General features: G+C 35.9%; 1 protein-coding gene across 9 annotated transcripts in view; it reads right to left on the bottom strand.

Moving 5' to 3' along the window:
• Positions 1-17,404, bottom strand: part of tutl (immunoglobulin superfamily member turtle) — a 985,149-nt gene that overhangs the window by 395,129 nt on the left and 572,616 nt on the right. For all 9 annotated transcript variants that reach the window (XM_069819242.1, XM_069819241.1, XM_069819243.1 and 6 more), the window contains exon 3: positions 10,733-10,797. The gene's annotated coding sequence lies outside the window, so the exon portion shown is untranslated. The remainder of the gene's footprint in view (positions 1-10,732; positions 10,798-17,404) is intronic.

Genomic DNA, 17,404 nt, shown 5'->3' on the forward strand with positions numbered 1-17,404 from the left:
ATGAATAAATGGAAAAACAAAAAGACAGACAATGATGAAATATCAATAAAAATACCAGAAGTCACAAGAAATACACGAAAAAAGGAAAGTCCAATGAATAAATGGAAAAACAAAAAGACAGACAATGATGAAATATCAATAAAAATACCAGAAATCACAAGAAATACACAAAAAAAGGAAATTCCAATGAATAAATGGAAAAACAAAAAGACAGACAATGATGAAATATCAATAAAAATACCAGAAGTCACAAGAAATACACGAAAAAAGGAAAGTCCAATGAATAAATGGAAAAACAAAAAGACAGACAATGATGAAATATCAATAAAAATACCAGAAATCACAAGAAATACACGAAAAAAGGAAAGTCCAATGAATAAATGGAAAAACAAAAAGACAGACAATGATTAAATATCAATAAAAATACCAGAAGTCACAAGAAATACACGAAAAGAGGAAAGTCCAATGAATAAATGGAAAAACAAAAAGACAGACAATGATGAAATATCAATAAAAATACCAGAAATCACAAGAAATACAAGAAAAAAGGAAAGTCCAATGAATAAATGGAAAAACAAAAAGACAGACAATGATGAAGTATCAATAAAAATACCAGAAGTCACAAGAAATACACGAAAAAAGGAAAGTCCAATGAATAAATGGAAAAACAAAAAGACAGACAATGATGAAATATCAATAAAAAACCAGAAATCACAAGAAATACACGAAAAGAGGAAAGTCCAATGAATAAATGGAAAAACAAAAAGACAGACAATGATGAAATATCAATAAAAATACCAGAAGTCACAAGAAATACACGAAAAGAGGAAAGTCCAATGAATAAATGGAAAAACAAAAAGACAGATAATGATGAAATATCAATAAAAATACCAGAAATCACAAGAAATACACGAAAAAAGGAAAGTCCAATGAATAAATGGAAAAACAAAAAGGCAGACAATGATGAAATATCAATAAAAATACCAGAAGTCACAAGAAATACACGAAAAAAGGAAAGTCCATTGAATAAATGGAAAAAACAAAAAGACAGACAATGATGAAATATCAATAAAAATACCAGAAGTCACAAGAAATACACGAAAAAAGGAAAGTCCAATGAATAAATGGAAAAACAAAAAGACAGACAATGATGAAATATCAATAAAAATACCAGAAATCACAAGAAATACACGAAAAAAGGAAAGTCCAATGAATAAATGGAAAAACAAAAAGACAGACAATGAAGAAATATCAATAAAAATACCAGAAGTCACAAGAAATACACGAAAAAAGGAAAGTCCAATGAATAAATGGAAAAACAAAAAGACAGACAATGATGAAATATCAATAAAAATACCAGAAATCACAAGAAATACAAGAAAAAAGGAAAGTCCAATGAATAAATGGAAAAACAAAAAGACAGACAATGATGAAATATCAATAAAAATACCAGAAGTCACAAGAAATACACGAAAAGAGGAAAGTTCAATGAATAAATGAATGGATAAATGAAAAAACAAAAAGAGAGACAATGATAAAATATCAAGTAGGCCTAATAAACATACCAGAAGTCACAAGAAATACAAGAAAAAAGGAAAGCCCAATGAATGAATAAAAAAATAAAAAGAGAAACAATGATAAAATATCAATAATGAAAATAACAGAATTCGTAAGAAAAAAGCGAAAAAGAATAAAAAAGGAAATTCGAATGAATGAATGAATAAATGAATGAATGAATAAGGAAATAGGAAGAGAAACATTTAAGAGCTACGCGAAAACGAATCCTTCCAAGAGAAATTGAGACTGAGAAGAAGTTCAATGTGAGCTCCAAGCCTATAGGCCACTTGTCCCACTCTGATTTTTGCAGTACCATTGGCATAACATTACAGAATTTTGAAGGAGAAAGCAGAAACAAGAATAGGCACATTAAATAGAACAGAGAATGGTGCGAGGCGGACCGTGTGGAAAATCACGAAGCACTAACTTCATTTTGCACTTCAGTTTCCGTGGTACCGCGAGTGACGTCAGAGCAAGTATTTCATGTCAAAAGCTACAATTTTTCTCTGTTGTACCTCGAACATAAAGATTTAACGTCAAAACAAAGCAAAGGCAGAAAACAAACGAAGGGAGAAAGAAAAGGAGAGAAAGATGTAACAAGGCAAAGGGAAAAGAGAACAGAAGAAAGTAGATTGCAAAAGGAAACTAGGAATAAAGATAATGTAAAAGAAAATGAGGTTAGGAAACGAAATGGTAAAAAAATGACTAACTTGGGAATAGAATGTCAAAGAAAAAATGTACAGAGAGAAAAAAAAAAAAGAAAACAGGACGAAGAATGATAGAAACAGAGTAAATAAGAAAGAAAAATGGAATAGAGACATGAAGGTATAAGAAAAAGAAAATGAAAAATGACGAAAAGAACTGAAGCGAAAGAAAGTGAACTAAAAAAAAAAACAAAGAAAAGCAGACCTCAATTAAATTGTAAATTAGTTGCTGCTGGTGTAAGTTTAAACATAGCGGCCATCTTGTTGCAGGAGAGTATTTTATTTTTTATTCGATTGAAAGCTCTGAAAGGCTGGGCGCAAGATGTAACTTAAAAGAGTTCTTGGTGGGTTGTTGGAGCAAGGCTGCCGACCCCTTGAGAGCAGGGGAGGAGAGAGCCTGCCGGGTCCCTTTCTCTGTCAGGGTTTTAAGTTCTGTCTTCTCTATTTCGGAAATACGAGAACGCCCTCTTCAAAACTTTTCACATTCACTTGACCCCAGTTTCAGCAAGACAACATGTTTCAACATTACACACCGAACTGAGTTTTACGAAGTTGGCTATACTGAACTAATCACAATCAATTTGTGTAACAAGGTTCAAATCCCATGGATCTAAATCATACAAATCTGATTTCAGGTGTACCTCCCTGTAAAGATGACTTGAATAATTTCGAAAGAAAAATTGTTCCGGGGCCAGGTATCCAACCCGGGACTTTTGGATGAGCGTGACAAAATTCTACCTCGAGACCGTTCTGGAAGTTCGAAAACGACAAAATTCCGTCATCACACGGGATCCAAACCGAGACCTTCCAGTCCGTAGTCAGCTGCTCGCCACACAGCCGATATTAATTTATTACCAATATTTATCCTATAAATTTCATAACCAAATCATGCTGCTAAAAATCTAATTAATAGAACCAACATCTCAGGTATTGCTATGATACCCTTTCGATTTTAAGCAACTACAATTTCAGTGCGACTAGCTTTTGTAATGGTCATATTAAAATGAAGCTCAAGGATAATAGCTCAAAATTGCAGACATTGACTTAAAACTGCGTGTTTTTTTACATCCTCGGCTATATTTATTACAAAGGAGTGGAAAAAAAAGAGATTTTACATATATCAAAAAGCAATTCAATGATATTTCTGTCATGTTGCTAATGCAGTATGTGTATGTACATAAGGCGACTGAAAATAACACTGTATTAATTCTAAAATATACGTGCTCTCAAAATATTGTTGTTCGCGTCCGAAAATATGTTACTGCGAAATTCTATCTGTATAATCACGTTGCAAATGTAATACGTTATGCATTGTGGAAACAACAGTATCTTAATATCCAAAATACTGTTAAGCCTATACGTCTCTCAGAATATTAGTCTTTATGTTAAAAAATGACTTATTGCAAGTTTATATTCCATCTGTATTCTGTGTATAAAAAAGAATTAATATACAGTAATATGTTCTGAATTTCTGAGATATAGTTTTTTCAAGTCATATTAAAAAAAAACTGGGTATGATATAATTGGGTGTAGAGTGGTCAAGGAGTAAAAAAACTTCCAATGTAAATGAAATTATTTATGTAAATATTGATTCGATGCTGAAACTGATCAGAAAGAGGAAAAGGAATCATATTTTCGATGGGTTTTACTTTGTTCAAACTTTGATTTTTCTATTATTTTATTTGTATTTCTGGCGGTGTGGACGAGAAGGCCTAATGGCCTTAACTACACCAGAATAAATAAATAAATAAATAAAAACAAATAAATATACGAATTAAAAAAAACAGTTGAACATCAGGCATATGAGACATGTTTCCTTTTTGGTGCCTGATTTACAACTGTTTTAAACTGAGTTAACGCTGGCAGGCATTTCGCTAAAGAGTTCATCAATTCATGTAAGTGACGTTAAGTAAAGATTCATCCTAGCTTAGTAAAGACAATTCGTTTTGGTTGTCTATAGTTAGATTTCCGAGATTTCCGAAAATGTAATAACTAGTTTAATTAAAAAATAGAAGCAGAGAGGAAAACCTGTGCAACGCCGAGTGCTTTCAGCTAGTTTTTAAATAAAAAGGGAAACAAATTATAAAAAAGTAGGAAAAATAATTCAACTGTGAACACTATGGATGAACTGTGAATGAATCCTTTAGCGTAGTGCTAGGAGGAATTTGTGTTGTGTTTTTGAGCTAGTGTTGTGAGTTGGATCCATGTGCTTTTATATTCGTGTTATTGAGTTGTAATAGTAATTGTATTACAGTTTTATAATAAAATCCTTGTCCACTGCTTCGCAATTGTGCTCTTTGATTTTGTTTCGTATTCTCAGTGTATTTTATTTTGTGTTTGAATATTATTGTATTCTCAGTGTTGTGGGGGGAAAGGAACTGGCCACCCTACCCCATTAACTCCTGACCTAGTTGCCTCGTAAGTGGTTCCTTCTTGATATCACTCGTGAGGTTAAGACCTGTCTTCGGACAGTTGATTAAACAACTCAACAACAACTACTGAGTGTTGTTTTCTATTTGTTTTTGTGTATATTGTGTTTGCTCTCTTTCGTACTGTATCAACAGTACCACGGAGCATCTACTCATTAATAATAATAATAATAATAATAATAATAATAATAATAATAATAATAATAATGTAATTCAAAGCGAAAAAAAGTTACTTTAACACTAACCCGTGAGATAGCGGCAACATCTCCGCCACGTCTGCAAGACGGGCTTGTATATGTCTGTGTTCAAGGCGTCAGACCAAATAGTCCGCATATCGTCGTGGATTTTTTATATGACTTTAGAGAAAATAGGCTAATAGGCCTGTCCTGATCCTCGATGTCATTTATGTTTAATCATATTCACCAACGTTTGCTACCGAATTACTTCATATTCTTATGTACGCCTATTGATTTTTAGTTATTTTTTTTTTCCTCCACCTCAAAAATTTCCTGTAAAGTCATATAGGAGGTTTCAGAAAATCAATGACGATATGTAGTCGCGAACAGGTTTTTTAAATACAATGTATCACAATATTATAAAAGTATTTACATCTCTTCTGGGTCTTGACAACCGGGTGGTTAACCTATTCGTCTATGACCCCAAGATATGCAAGATCACTACTGAATGAGGGAGGATTTTAGGAAGAATATTCTTCAAGTGCTTAAAAATAAAAGCAGTTGGTCTAATGTAGAAGTAGAAGATCAATTTTTCGGTGGAGATGATAAAAACATATGATCTGCAGATCCCGTCATTTTTACAATAGTCCACACCTGTGGAGTAACGGCTAGCGCGTCTGGCCGCGAAACCAGGTGGCTCGGGTTCGATTCCCGGTATTGGCAAGTTACTTGGTTGAGATTTTTCCGGGGTTTTCCCCTCAATCCAATATGAGCAAATGCTGGATAACTTTCGGTGTTGGACCCCGGACTCATTTCACCGGCATTATCACCTTCATCTCATTCAGACGCTAAGCAACCTAAGATGTTGATAAAGCGTCGTAAAATAACCTACTAAAAATTTCTACAATACCAACACTCATTTCTCAATGGAGCATACGTTACACTGAAGGAGCATACGTTACACTGAAGGAAACTATTGCTGCAAGAACCTAAGATACTGTTTATGTATACTTGGAAGCGGATAATATTTCCAACAACTGCTCTAAAATGAAAATAAAGTATATTGTTGTTTAACATACAAGTTCGGCAGAATTACTGCCAATAAAAATCACACATACCTCGGCAAACAAATTATTGCAGAATAATCTTTTGCATTCAATATTCTGAGTTGTAGTAGTATAAACAAATAAAGAAAACAAATTCTAATATATATGGGTCTTAAAATCAACATCTCCCGAGATATATAAGTACTTCTTGTTCATGAACATGATAAGAGATACTCAATGTCATTTCCATTCATTGTAACGCATTCTTCTGCCCTCCGGTTGAATGGAAGATAAGGCGTTATGGCCTTACTCTGCCAGTAGAAAGAAAGAAAGAAAGAAAGAAAGAAAGAAAGAAAGAAAGAAAGAAAGAAAGAAAGAAAGAAAATAAATAAACAAATAAATCTTAGGAATTCACAGCTTGTTACACTTTCTTTACTGCATTTCCGATAAGATATTGCGTACCCAATAAGAAACAAGCGAAGAATTTACATTAGAAGATATGTTCTTCTTACAATACCAAATTCAAAACCCTTGTTTCTTACAAAATTTAATTTCAGGGTCCATATTTATTAGACTTTTTCTCGTTTTGATGAGTACTACCATCTCTCAGAATATTGGATATCTTTTAATGGAAATCACACTGAGCATTTCCCATCATGTTGATCAACAAGTGCTCTTAGGTCTATGTCGGAAGATATTCATTTTAGGACCCATAGTTAATAGATATTTTTTCTTGTTTTGATTAATATTACCACATCTCATAATACTTAAGTCCCTTTTTAACGCCCTATATACAGAGTGGAAATGAAATAATCGTCCAGGTTGAAAGGGACGATAGGTACACGTAAATGAACAGAAAACCTATATTACGTTTTATGATTAAATGCACGTATAATTAGAAAATCAAGTTTGAAGTGTCAGCAGTCCGGCAACATCGTCGCTAATATACTCTTCTTGTAATATAGATGTAAGAGATCAACGAACTCGGTGTGTCTAGGTTGGTGAGCTGCTCTCTGCATTGTGCAATGGCTTGGATTTAGAGGTTTTTAAAATTAAATTTACACGAAAACCGTGCATGCTATTGAAATACGTCAGAGGGATAAATTATTTTTTATTAGATTTTCTATCGATATGGACAAAAGAATCACGATCCTACTCGCAATAGTTACCGAATAAGAGATTGTTACACATTTGGGGGGGAAAAGGTATGAATTTTCCACCAATATGATATTATAGATACAACATATATTGAATAACAGTCGCGGACAGCCGATGAGGGGTGGTCCTCCAGATTGGGGGTTGGGCGAAGGGCTAACAACCCATCACCGTAAAAAACAGCTTGTTACGAATACTTCAAATAAGCCTCGGAATGGGACTGAGGAGAAAGTTACACAACACAGAACTGCACGCATTGTATTCTTCACCTGACATAATTAGGAACATTAAATCCAGACGTTTGAGATGGGCAGGGCATGTAGCACGTATGGGCGAATCCAGAAATTCATATAGAGTGTTAGTTGGGAGGCCGGAGGGAAAAAGACCTTTAGGGAGGCTGAGACGTAGATGGGAAGATATTAAACTGGATTTGAAGGAGGTGGGATATGATAATAGAAACTGGATTAATCTTGCTCAGGATAGGGACCAATGGCGGGATTATGTGAGGGCGGCAATGAACCCCCGGGTTCCTTAAAAGCCAGTAAGTAACTAAGTAAGTACAACATAAGCTACTCGCTATGAAAATCTGCAAGACTAATTCACTTCCACCTTGCATTTTATTTTATTGGTGGTAATTCTGTCGGACACCCGGAATTCTAGAGATCTGACTATACGTGATTTTCTGCCATAACCCAGGAGTTATATTGCCATAGTTCGCAAACGGAGCAATGATGTGTTAAAGTCATTGCATAGCTGCAAGTGCGAAGCATCTATTTCTGAAGGTAACTCTAATTACTGGCCCGTATATAAATTCCTTACTTACGCAAGTAAAACTCAAATATTCCCCGAAATACGGACGCGTATCCTTATGACGTCACAATGCAACTTCATCAAAAGATCGGTCGGTACGAGGGGAGGCTACTAACGAGCTCCTAACAAAGTTTCAGAGCATTCGATCGATGCCGGGCGGATTATCATTTTAATTGAGATCTCCTATTAAAGAAGACACAGCGGGTAGTCCGTAATACTTGTGTAATTGAAATTGTTGCAGGCACGAACACAGGCGTGCAAACCAACGACAAAGTAATAAATTCTTCTGCACTTGTAATTTACAATATTTCCAAATTCAAATGTTTACTTTCTTACTCTACCAAGTACAGAGGAAGCATAAAATACAGAGTGGTTCAAGAGAAGTTACCGTCACTTACTGAATATATTCCCGAAGAAATTTTGAGCAAAAAATGTCGTATAAAAATGGGTCATATTCTCAATATTTTCAGTTACTCTAATTTGAAGTTTTTATTTTTTTTCCTCCAGTTTTAAGGGTAAAATAATATTATAATTAAAGAATGAACAATTCATAAGTATAATTTCTTTAATTTGGCTAGTATTTTGAATATTAAATATGTTATTAATTTGCCCTACAGAATAATATCTGTAATATTGACAATTAATATTTGAGGAGAAAAAATACGTAGAACCAAGGACCCGGGTTCGATCCCCGGCGCCGGAGCGAATTTTTCTCCTCAAATATTAATTGTCAATATTACAGATAGTATTCTGTAGGACAAATTAATAACATCTTTAATATTATCATAGCTAGCAGTGCATATTTCTGTACAGTTCACTGTGCACTTAACTACGGAATCCCGGCCAAACAGTCACTCAGTTGAGTGCGCCCCTTGTATAATGGCAGTTGACTTGGACATAAAACGTCAACGTATATGCCTAACTTGGAGTCAGGTCACAAAGGGAAACATTGAAGGAGGAAGGTTCGATCCGGTGCTGTGGATTGAATTCGGCGTAGCTCAGTGGTCAGAGCGCTTGGTACGCAGAACCAAGGACCCGGGTTTGATCCCCGGCGCCGGAGCGAATTTTTCTCCTCAAAAATTAATAGTATTTTGAAGTTAAAAATGTGTTATCAATTCTATAGTTGCTTCTATAGTTTGATCCCCGGCGCCGGAGCGAATTTTTCTCCTCAAATATTAATAGTATTTTGAAGTTAAAAATGTGTTATCAATTCTATAGTTGCTTCGTACAGAAATTTATTTCAATTTTTAACCGCAAAATTACATTTTTGTTACACATTTATCACAAGAATTGTTACAGATCACGTTATTCTTGTAAATTCCGTAAGCCTGTACATTGGGGTGAAAAATTGAATTGTAAAGAATCAAATTGCTAGAAGTCATGTAGTCGGTAACAATTCTTGTGATAAGTGTGTAAGAAAGAATAATGTAATTTTATCCGTGACCATAACAAAAAAAAAAAAAAAAAAAAGACATACGTTTACTAAATACTTTTGCGTTTTTAAAGTAGGCTTTTATTCAACATTACTTTATTCCACTAGTGAAATAAACTTTACCTCACAGTTCATTACTATTTTCCTAGCACCCGGGACCGCATATATACCACTTTTCCATTCAACCATTATTATTCAATTATTATTTTCGTTCTGACAAAGAATTTTTAAAATGTTAGATTTGTTCGCATCAAATTTCTGCACATTAAAAAAAAAACAAGATTCTTTGAATAATTTTTGTTATAATAACAATAATAATAATAATAATAATAATAATAATAATAGTAATAGTAATAGTAATAATAATAATTCTTTACTTATACTGGCACTGTTAAGGCGTTAGTTAAACGCAGAATAAATATGAGAAATGTCTGTTATTATTTGGTTGAGAAGGCCATAGGGCCTTCTCTTACACTCTGCCAGGTCACAAAGTATACAAGCAGTGAAAAAATAATACACTGCTCTCTCAAATTGACTGAGCATATTGGGAATTTAATCAATGGCTTTCCCAAAATACGCTATGAAATGTTTCATATAAAACAACTTTTTTCTCTAAAAGAAAACAAAAACCAGCAAAATTGTATTAAACCTTTTTTTTTTTTTTTGCTGTTATTAATACTCGTTTTAACATCTCTGGTCATACCGCGAGTTAATATTTTAGGTAAAAATCCGAAGGATTGTGTACTGGTTTTATTGTTGTGAACTAAATGGCGTCTGTAGATGTTTACTGATTTGTTATGAATATGATTTTGGTGATGAGTGAAGCCGGTGATATTCAGAGACGCTTTGGCCTGAATTTCCTGACATTTACCTTACAGTTGAGAGAAAAACCCTGAAAAACCTCAACCAGAAAATTGAACCCAACCGGGAATCGAACCCGGGCCCTCTGCGTAAGAGACCAGCATGCTAACCCCCCCGGCCCCTATTAAACGTTTTTCTTAGTATATCTCAAATAATAACCCCCTTGAATTTGATGACATTACTCACAATTCATTCTGCACATTACATTTTGCTCTTAAATTAGAGAGAGGTCTTATATGCGAAGAGGTACAATAAGCGAGTAAATACAGTGTATATATTGGAATGGAAAGTAATAGTACAAACATGTCGATCACTGTGGTGGCGTGATTTTTCCGATCGCAGGTGAGCGAGGTGTGAAGGAGGCTGGTCGAGGGACATGTGGGACGCGTGCCTTTGCACATTCGACCGGTGCTTCCTCTACGAGTATTTGTGAAAGTCTAGCAAAGCTTTAAAAATCTTGACAACAATGAAGACAGAGCAGACCCAAAGATCAATCCTAAAAGGAAGAAAATTACGACTCATAATTTCCCTCGCACGCTTTAGATTATATAATCTTACTCACCATCCCCCTCTCCTAGTCTGTCCACTCCACCGCAGCATGGGACGGAGTCCACTCAGTGAGGAGACCTGCAACACAGAAATAATTCAATGAAATAAATGCACAGAATCCTCCACATATTTCGAAGAAAGCACTCAAAATTCTAGACATACACTGTTTCCGGCTTAAACATTTCATTATTTTATTACTTTAAAAGTATTGTTGATATTTACACTCTGTTTGTTTCTATGAGTAGGACAGCGGTGGCGAAAATGTGATCGTGCGCCGAGCCACTGTGTAACCTGCAACGTGCATAGCATCTATGGAGAGAGGCGGACACCCGAAGGGGAAGTAAAGCAACTGTCTGACTTATTAACGGATTTTCATTTTCCTTACGTCAAGCACTTAAATATAATTTTATACAGTATAAGATTACAAACTAATGTTTAGTACGTGTAACGAAGAAAGAAATGAATAAGAAAACATAGGACACATTATCACAACCTAAAATTAACTGTCTTCAGAATGTCTCTGCGACAGAGTTTCAAAATCAGGAATTATGTCACTTACTGCCAGTCGTAGTTGATCACGAAGGTATTTGTCTGTAAGTCGTGATCTAAATTTCGTTTTTACTATTTTAATTGTTGAGAATAATTTTTCATAACGTAAGTTGTAGCGGACATGGCTTCAACAGAGCAAGCGAAAGAACGAAGCTTCGGATATTTATTTACTTGCAAAGATTTGAAAGTTCAACATTTGTCAAGTCCTTACATTAGCTTTCATTTGACATCACATAGTAAATCAGTCAGTTCAAATTGAAAAGCTAACCGCATTATTCGCACATCTGCTGAAAAAGGGTCGACGTACAGAGATGATGATGATGATGATGATGATGATGATGCTGCCGATGCCGACGATGACAACAACAATTTTACATCAGTAACATATAGTATAATACCGTTTTATGTTATACAACCGTTTTCCTCGTAATACTTGTGGGCAAATTATACATTTAATATTCTCATCATATTGACAGCAGAAAAAAAAATGCGTCCTCCCATCTTACTTGGAACTTTCGTACATGGTTTCGAGAGAGCCACATGCCACTCGCAGGTCAGAGACAAATACAAATGGAACGGAGTTTGACTCCAGTGAGTGAGAGGGTGGGGGTTGGAAGCAAGCGAAATGCACAGCTATCACTGCGAGCCACAATGTCTCGCGAGTCACGTTCTCGCCACGGCTGGAGTAGGGTAACTCAAAATGGTTTCTCTGTTTGCATGGCGGAAGTGTACATCGCATGCGCAAACTACGTCGTTCGCGGAAATAGCCAATTAGCGTCAGTAACCATGTGGACTCCGTAGCAAAATACACTGTGTGCTTTCTCTCGCTTAGTTGAAATCTATTACGCAGGCACAAAGTCGATTTCGGCATGAATATCAACTGCGACCAACTAACGATATTCCAAAGTACGTAACAATCATGAAATGGGACAGACCGCTTCGTGAAACTGAAGTCGAGCCACCACACCAAGAGCGCTGTTCCAGTGGATGATGTCGAATTAATTCGTACGTCATTCCAGCGGAGCCCCCGTAAAAAAATCCAACCAGCAAGTAGGAAGCTAAATTTGCCTCGTTCGACAGTACACGATGTCGTCCATAAACGCTTGCGCCTACGGGCGTACAAACTTCAGGTTCGTCATCAAATCAAACCTGAAGACAAGCTGAGACGGAGGGCATTCGTGGAGACAATTCTGGCAAAAACTGATGAAGATGAGGCATTCCATATGGTTTGTTTCTCGGACGAGGCTACATTCCACACGTCCGGGAAGGTTAACAAATACAACCATCGCATTGTTGCAGCTGTCGCAAATGTTACACCTGCAATGCTGCAAAACACATGCAGAGAGGTGGAATACAGATTGGACGTCTGTCACACCACTAATGGTGCGTATATCGAGGTGTATTAGGTATGTGAAAAACATTTTGAGCTACCCTACCCGTAGAAGCAAACCGAGTGTAAATATCAACAATACTTTAAAGTAATAAAATAAAGAAGGGTAGATGATGCGACATCATAGTTATAAAAGCTCACGCCCCTACAGAAGAGAAAGACGACCATATAAAGGATAAGAAGCTTTTATCATCTAGTCTGCTGTCAAAAAATCTGAAAGTTAGAATTTATAAAACAGTTATATTACCGGTTGTTCTGTATGGTTGTGAAACTTGGACTCTCACTCTGAGAGAGGAACATAGGTTAAGGGTGTTTGAGAATAAGGTGCTTAGGGAAATATTTGGGGCTAAGCGGGATGAAGTTACAGGAGAATGGAGAAAGTTACACGCATTGTATTCTTCACCTGACATAATTAGGAACATTAAATCCTGACGTTTGAGATGGGCAGGGCATGTAGCACGTATGGGCGAATCCAGAAATGCATATAGAGTGATAGTTGGGAGGCCGGAGGGAAAAAGACCTTTGGGGAGGCCGAGACGTAGATGGGAGGATAATATTAAAATGGATTTGAGGGAGGTGGGATATGATGATAGAGATTGGATTAATCTTGCACAGGATAGGGACCGATGGCGGGCTTATGTGAGGGCGGCAATGAACCTTCGGGTTCCTTAAAAGCCATTTGTAAGTAAGTAATAAAATAAAGAAATGTTATACGTTTAAGTAGGACAATGTAGTTATTTAAGTTTTCTATATTATTTTTCATTTCATTTATTGACAATAACATGCAAAATATAAAACGTTACATAAAAGTAACCAGAAAGAGCAACGCTCGTGTTTGGAGACAGTTCCCTCTTTAAAAATAACAGGAGCATTACACAAATGATACATAATTCACAAAAATATCTGTTGTTTCTAGAACTAAAATTTAACATGCATATAGAGTGTTAGTTGGGAGGCCGGAGGGAAAAAGACCTTTGGGGAGGCCGAGACGTAGATGGGAGGATAATATTAAAATGGATTTGAGGGAGGTGGGATATGATGATAGAGACTGGATTAATCTTGCGGGCTTATGTGAGGGCGGCAATGAACCTTCGGGTTCCTAAAAGCCATTTGTAAGTAAGTAAGTAAGTAATATCAGGAACAGATTACTATGAAGAGTCAAAGGATAACAACATACATAAATCACAAATATACATACTTTACAGACAAACATTTAAAATATCAAGATAAGAGACTTAGCCTCCTGAGTCCTGAGAATATATACACTATATACATGATTGTGATACAAGATGTATGTGCAGAGATCCGAAGTATAGTATAATATACCTGCATTTGTGTCCTAACTGTAACCTGCAGAATTTTTTCAGCATTTTTTTTCTCATGCCAGTGACATTTTTTTAAGTGTAGAATTATACTGAACTTCAAAAACAAAACAACAAAATATGTCTCAGGACTCAGGAGGTTAAAAAGCACCTACAGATCATACTATTAAAGTTAATAATAATAATTTCAGAGTGGAGAAAAAGATTGTAATGAGAGTTGTGATGGATTAGTAATATTATTAGTGTATGTAATAGCAAATAATAAATGATGTAGATTTAAATCTTAAATGATTAACTTAGATTTAGATTTATTGAAATTAAAATAGCACAAATACAAGTACTTACTTACTGGCTTTTAAGGAACCCATATCCCACCTCCCTCAAATCCAGTTTAATATTATCTTCCCACCTACGTCTCGGCCTCCCCAAAGGTCTTTTTCCTCCGGCCTCCCAACTAACACTCTATATGCATTTCTGGATTCGCCCATACGTGCTACATGCCCTGCCCACCTCAAACGTCTGGATTTAATGTTACAAATACATCACGAAAAATTAAATATGGGACAAAAGCAAAATAAAATAGTAACAAAAATAAAAAAAGAAAATACACTTTCATTTCAGTTAAGGTTAAAAATCATACTGTCCACACCTGTGGAGTAACGGCTAGCGCGTCTGGCCGCGAAACCAGGTGGCCCGGGTTCGATTCCGGTCGGGGCAAGTTACCTGGTTGAGGTTTTTCCCTCAACCCAATACGGGCAAATGCTGGGTAACTTTCGGTGTTGGACCCCGGGCTCATTTCACCGGCATTATCACCATTTCATTCAGACGCTAAATAGCCTAAGATGTTGATAAAGCGTAATCAAATAACCTACTAAAAATCATACTTAAACTATATTAGGAATTTCTTACAGTATTATAATTTTGTATTAATAATATCAGCCTTAGCTCTGCCAAATTAAATAAATAAATATTATTATTATTATTATTATTATTATTATTATTATTATTATTATTATTATTATTATTATTATTATTATAGGAATAAAATTTTCTGTATATAATATGACAGGTTAGTTTGGATTGAGACCGGTTTGGATTCGCTAAGTAATAAACTAATAATATTTACACTCTATTTGTGTTAAATGATGATGACTCACAGATTTCCATTTAAATTTTAAAATGTCGGGGTGTGGCATCAAAATCAGCACGCTAGAACATCGGTGTCGCGAGATATGCTGCCCGAAAATTTTCACTCACGCCCATAACGGCCGCCAGTAGTCGCAGGCCTGCACCCGCAAAGCGCGCATGCGCGGCGCCAACTCGAGGTCATTCTCGCGTCGTAGTCGTATACCCGATCGAACGAGACTACATTTATTTGAATCGTGTTATTAGTCACGAAGCTATAGTGTCGGAATGGATTTACCTGCAAACGTTACATCGCCGTTTCTGTCCTGGTACCCCACATGTCCGTCTGACTTTAAAGATATATTCACGTCGATGCAATTTTTATGTGCTGGTATTGTCTGAGAACTGTACTGGTTCTGTAACCTAAAAACACTGTACTTGCCACCTACAATCATCATCTGGCAAATGTATTCCATCACTCTGTTCGAACCACGGCACACGTAACAAAATGGAGGATTGTTAGCTATGTACCCACAACTCTGACTACGTGTACGAGGGCTAAGAACCGCTGATTGAGAATTCTACCGCTGTACAAACATTTATGAGCAGACCAAGTTATTTCATATTTATGTTAACACAAAATCTCATTTCATACGAACTCGTCAATTAAACTTTCAATGTATGCGTGAAACAGACCAGCTTCACCTCGACGGACACCATTTGCGGTAACTGCAGCGCGGACTGTTTCCGTGGACTTGGGTTCAATCCCAAGCATTGGTTGAAGTGCTGTGCGAGAACGGAGGAGGTGTGCTTATCTAGAGGTTTTTCAGGTGCCCTGGAGTTTAAAAATGTCACTCCACGTCCACTCTTTTTTTTTATTTTCTCTTAACAAATGGTTAAAACAAACATTACAATTACAAAATCAATATACAATAAACAACACGAAACTTATAATGGATAATCTAATGAAACTGAACATTAACCTAAATTCAAAACTAATGTCCCTTGATATAGAAAACTTATATAGGCTACAATTATTACACTTCAAGAAACTATAAATATTATCGAAACAAAATTAATTAACCTTCAAATACCAAAGAATAAAATCCAACAAAAATTAAGTCTAATAAATACTGTTACTTCACAAAATTACTTCACTTCAATCAAAAATTATATAAACAGAATTCCCTTATTTTCTTCTTATTTCTGTCCACACTGTACCATTTTATTTCGTTAAAAAATACGATATTCAAGAGCTAAGCCGATACAAGAAAGTTATAGTTCTTATCAGCTTATAAAAAATAGGCTGCTTAATGCTCCGGCGTTCGTAATTGCATCCGTTTTATTTATTTTTATTTAAGCCATAAATCACAAATAGGGCACGGTCTCCTGCGATCAGGAAAATTCGCGAGATGCCAATAAAACAAAATACGGCCGGTCTAGAAGCACCATATGAGCAGTTTGGAGGTATCAAATCTTAACCCTACATAAATATCCAATGTTGCTTCTGACATAAATGTCACTGTTATTTTTAAGTAGGTTATTTTACGACGCTTTATCAACATCTTAGGTTATTTCGCGCCTGAATGAGATGAAGGTGATAATGCCGGTGAAATGAGTCCGGGGTCCAGCACCGATAGTTACCCAGCATTTGCTCATAATGGGTTGAGGGAAAACCCCGGAAAAAACCTCAACCAGGTAACTTCCCCCGACCGAGAATCGAACCCGGGCCACCTGGTTTCGCGGCCAGACGCGCTAGCCGTTACTCCACAGGTGTGGACGTCACTGTTGTTACCAGGAAACTTATTTATATGTACTACAAATTTAATGTTTAACTCATGTACATACAGGGTGATTCAAAAGTCGCGCGACATAGGACATCTCCGTTATTAGTGTAAATACAAAAAAATATTTTCAAATAAATGTTTTATATAATGGTACGTGTAATTCATGTGCAAAATTTAAAGAAAATCGTAGGAGCCATTTTTGAGAAAATTGCAACAAACATGTTCGCGTTTCAAGTAAAGTGCCAGTTTGGTTAGGGGGAACGCATCCAAAGCTTAGGTGCCACAACTCTGGAGGGTAAGAAACTTAAATTAGAGATGTGGTTTGGGTCGCGCGTCGTAATTAATAAACTGTGTTTTTTTGTTGTTGACAGCTGAGTAAGTTGAGAGTCACAATGGTAAACTGAAACATTGTATCACTTAAACTTGCACGACCTGTGTAATTGTTCCCCATGCACACTAATGGAGTAAGTGTTCAAATTGGTGGCCATTTTGTTCACGGCACATCCATACAC

Source organism: Periplaneta americana, chromosome 2, assembly GCF_040183065.1.
Source record: "Periplaneta americana isolate PAMFEO1 chromosome 2, P.americana_PAMFEO1_priV1, whole genome shotgun sequence".
In the NCBI taxonomy this organism is placed as follows: domain Eukaryota; kingdom Metazoa; phylum Arthropoda; class Insecta; order Blattodea; family Blattidae; genus Periplaneta; species Periplaneta americana.